Source organism: Sapajus apella, unplaced genomic scaffold (genome assembly GCF_009761245.1).
Source record: "Sapajus apella isolate SASKATOON/1434 unplaced genomic scaffold, GSC_monkey_1.0 scaffold110, whole genome shotgun sequence".
NCBI lineage: Eukaryota > Metazoa > Chordata > Mammalia > Primates > Cebidae > Sapajus > Sapajus apella.
The window spans coordinates 917,549-921,728 of record NW_022437050.1 but is presented as its reverse complement, the minus strand read 5'-3'; positions in this window follow the sequence as shown (position 1 = coordinate 921,728).

Genomic DNA, 4,180 nt, shown 5'->3' with positions numbered 1-4,180 from the left:
GCTGGGATTACAGGCACGCGCCACCATGCCCAGCTAATTTTTTGTAGTTTTAGTAGAGACGGGGTTTCACAATGTTGACCAGGATGGTCTCGGTCTCTTGACCTCGTGATCCACCCGCTTCGGCCTCCCAAAGTGCTGGGATTACAGGCTTGAGCCACCGCGCCGGGCCCTACCTTTCCTTTTTTTAAAGTTGAGGGAAATGGCTTCAAAGCTCTGTAACCCTCACTATAAGCATTCTGGACTTGTAAAAGCAGGAAAAAAATCACATGTCTTTTTACCTTTTAACTTAATAGCAGCTGCCTGTAAATGCTGAAGTTCAAAACAAGTAAAGAAAATTACTCTGGTAATGAAAGGGTTACTACTATTATAGTGCTGCTAATCCAGTTTTGGAAAGCTCCACCTTGCCAGAAGCAGGTAATCAAACAGAACTAAAAAGAAATGCAAAGGAAAAAAGAAGTGGGTGTGGGGTGGGTGAAGAGAGGGCAGCTCAAATAAGAGAGCCCAATCAAGTGTGGAGGAAGTATTTTCTAGAGGCACCCAATCCCACCGGAATCAGGAGAAGCCAGGAGCTAAATTTGTCATTAAGTACCTGGAACAAACCTAAGGAAATATCTAAATACCACTGCAGTTACTTACCTTCTCGTCCCAGCCCTAAGCAATCACTAATCGTTCTGCAATCAGTAATCTTTCTGTCAGATTTGCGTGTTCTGGACATGTCATATAAAGGGGATCATACAATATGTAGCATTTTGTGTGTGGCTTATTTTACTTAACATAATATTTTTGAGGCCTAGTTCCCCTCCTTCTACCTGTAGCATTTAGTTGTCAACTTTTATTCTCTTATAGGCAGATAAAGATGAAATTTTAACTTTATATTAACACTAAGTAATTCATACCCATAGCTGGCGCTGAATAAGCACTCTGTGATAACCGAAAGTAGCAATCAAACTTATATTGTTTTAACACAATAAATTTATTTCTTTCTCCCTATATGGAACTAATGCTTGAGACTATAGGAGGAGAAAGCAGAGAAACAAGGCGGCCTTTTTGTTTGTTTGGAATTTTCAGATTTTTCTGAAAACATTTTTTATTTCCCCAACATTTTGTTTTTAAGCGTTTCAAACATACAGAATTAAAAGAATATTCTAATGACCACCCATATGCATACCATCTAGATTCAACAATTGGTAATTTTTGCATGTTTGCTTTATCTATGTGTGTGTGTCTTTTGCTAAGCTATTTTAGACAGCTACCGACATCTACACACTTCACCCCTAAATACTCCAACCTGCCTGCCGCTCCTAAAAATATTACCAATTACTATTACTGCACCTAAGAAAATGGAGTGTAGTTCTCTAAATCCTCTACTGCCCAATCAATACTCAGATTTTCTCATTTCACCTCAAAATATCTCTTAAGAAGATCCAATCTGACAAGCCAGCTTTGCTTTTAATCAATCTGAGCGTTTGTGACTGTTTAGAATCACTAACATCAGCAGAAAAAAAAAAAAAGTATTTTTGCTGTTGTTTTCAGATTTCGGGTCAACTGGTACCTCTGTTCTAACTAGCTACTTTCTTTGCGTTGGTTCTGATTAAGCCTGAGATAAAGAGGAGTGCAAAACTGTGTGTTGCTGCTTATGTGTGATGATATTCAACTAAATAAAATGGTCATTGATTGTTGTAGACATTTTTTAGCTACCTCCTCATTATTATTCTTCTCCTTTTCTTCTTTCTAATACTACCCTGAACGTTGAATAAACATGTGATCTATTGGCCCTTGACTAGGAATGGGATCCACCAGTTTATCCTTTCTCCCTTAGTGCTTAGTCCAGGGAAGGACCCGTGAGCCACATTAAGCCAATCAGGACTAAGACTAAACCTCAGAGGTTTTGATTGAACTGTGGGAAGAGCAAAGTTTCTCTTTCCTGCTAGACTTAAAAAAGGAAACCTATAATCCCAGGGATTTACTGGTAGCTATCTGGGATACAAAAGAGAAGAATCAATTGAAGATTTAGCCAACACAGGAAAGAGAACCTGAAACATAAAAAGAAACCAGGACCTGGTCACAGTGTCTGAGCTCTAAGCCTTATCTGAAGCCAGCATGCTCACCCCCTCACTCTTTAATTATGTTACCCAATAGATTACCTTTTTTGGCTTAAGCCAGTTGTGTTTTCTATTATTTACAGTTAAGGATCCCAAGGCATTCAATCCTTATAATTTGCTTGTCACTCATCCCTGAGTATAATATGAGGTAACTAATAATAATAATAAATGAATAAAAACACAATTGTACAGCTCCACATACTGTTATAAAATATAACCACTTAACCGCTATCCAGAAATATAAGCTTTTCCCAAAAGACCCTCGTATACCCTTGATCACAGCTGTCTCACTAACCCCAAAGGTAACCACTTTCCTGACTTTAATGTAGTCACTTTCTTTTCTTTGACCACCCAACTATGAATTCCTAAAAACTGGAGTTTAGTTCTTGAATGCTATATAAATTGCATCAAGTAATCAAATATTAATTATTCTTTTTTTTTTTTTTTTTTTTTTTTTTTTTTTTTGAGACAGAGTCTCTCTCTGTCACCTAGGCTGGAGTGCAGTGGCATGATCTTGGCTCACTGCAACCTCCGCCTACTGGGTTCACATGATTCTCCTGCCTCAGCCTCCTGAGTGGCTGGAATTACAGGTGTGCACCACCATGCCCAGCTAATTTTTTATATTTTTAGTGAGACAGGGTTTCACCATGTTGGCCAGGCTTGTTTCGGCTTGAAATGATCCATCCACCTCCGCCTCCCAAAGTGCTAATATTACAGGCGTGAGCCACCATGCCCAGCCTAGATATTCTTTTGTGACTAACTTTTTCTGCTTAACATTGTGAGATTCAATTACGTTCTTATGAGGCTACAGTTATTTCATTTTTTTTTTTTTTTTTTTTGAGTCGGAGTTTCGCTCTTGTTACCCAGGCTGGAGTGCAATGGCGCAAGCTCGGCTCACCGCAACCTCCGCCTCCTGGGTTCAGGCAATTCTCCTGCCTCAGCCTCCTGAGTAGCTGGGATTACAGGCACGTGCCACCATGCCCAGCTAATTTTTTGTATTTTTAGTAGAGACGGGGTTTCACCATTTTGACCAGGATGGTCTCGATCTCTTGACCTCGTGATCCACCCGCCTCGGCCTCCCAAAGTGCTGGGATTACAGGCTGAGCCACCGCGCCCGGCCCAGTTATTTCATTTTTATTGTGGCATAGAATTCTATCTATGAATAGCACAGGATTTAATCATCCTACTACGAACATTGAATTTATGAACATTAAATTTTCAGTTTGGAAGCTTTTCCAATCTGAATCATGCTGCTGTCAACATTTTTGCACTTGCCTTCCTGGTGACCATGTGTACACATTTCTCTTGAATTGCTGGGCCACAGGGCCAGCTTTCTTAGGTAACTCCAAACTGTTTCCCAAGGTGATTGCAGCACCTTACTTGCCTAACAGCAGTCTATTTCCTGTTGTTCTATCTCCCAGCCTATAATTGGTATCGTCAGACCTTTTAATTTTAACCATTCTAGTGGGGTTTTTAACTTCCATTTCCCTAATTGCCAGTATGGTTGAGTACTTTTTCGTATTTTGGGGGCCTTTTTAGATTTCCTTTTTGATGAATTGCTCAAAGTCTTTTACACAATTTTTCCTTATGTTGTCTTTGCTTGTTATTTTCTTTTTTAATTTTTGTATGTTACAAATGCAAGTCCTTAGTCAATTATATGTCATGCAAAAATGTTCTGTTATATAGATTCCCTTTTTATTCTCAAAACGATGTCTTTTGAGGAAGATGTTTTTAAATTTAATATTTTTTTATGTGTAATGCTTGTTTTAAACTTGTTTTTTTCTGGGCTCCACAGCGTTATCTCTGTCATGAATTGAGTGTGCATATCTGAATAGATGTGTTTCTGAACTTTCTATTCTATCCCACTGATCTCTTTGTTTAACCTTGTGTTGACACCAAACTCTTCCAATTATTATCACTAAATAAGAAGTCGATATGTGGTAAAACACGTCTTCCCACTTGATTTTCTTTGTTTTGTTTTGTTTTCAAGAGGATCTTGGCTCTTTGCATTTCCATATCAATTTTGGAATCAGCTTGTTAAGTTTCCCAAGATCCTGCTGAGGGTTTTAGTTTCCACA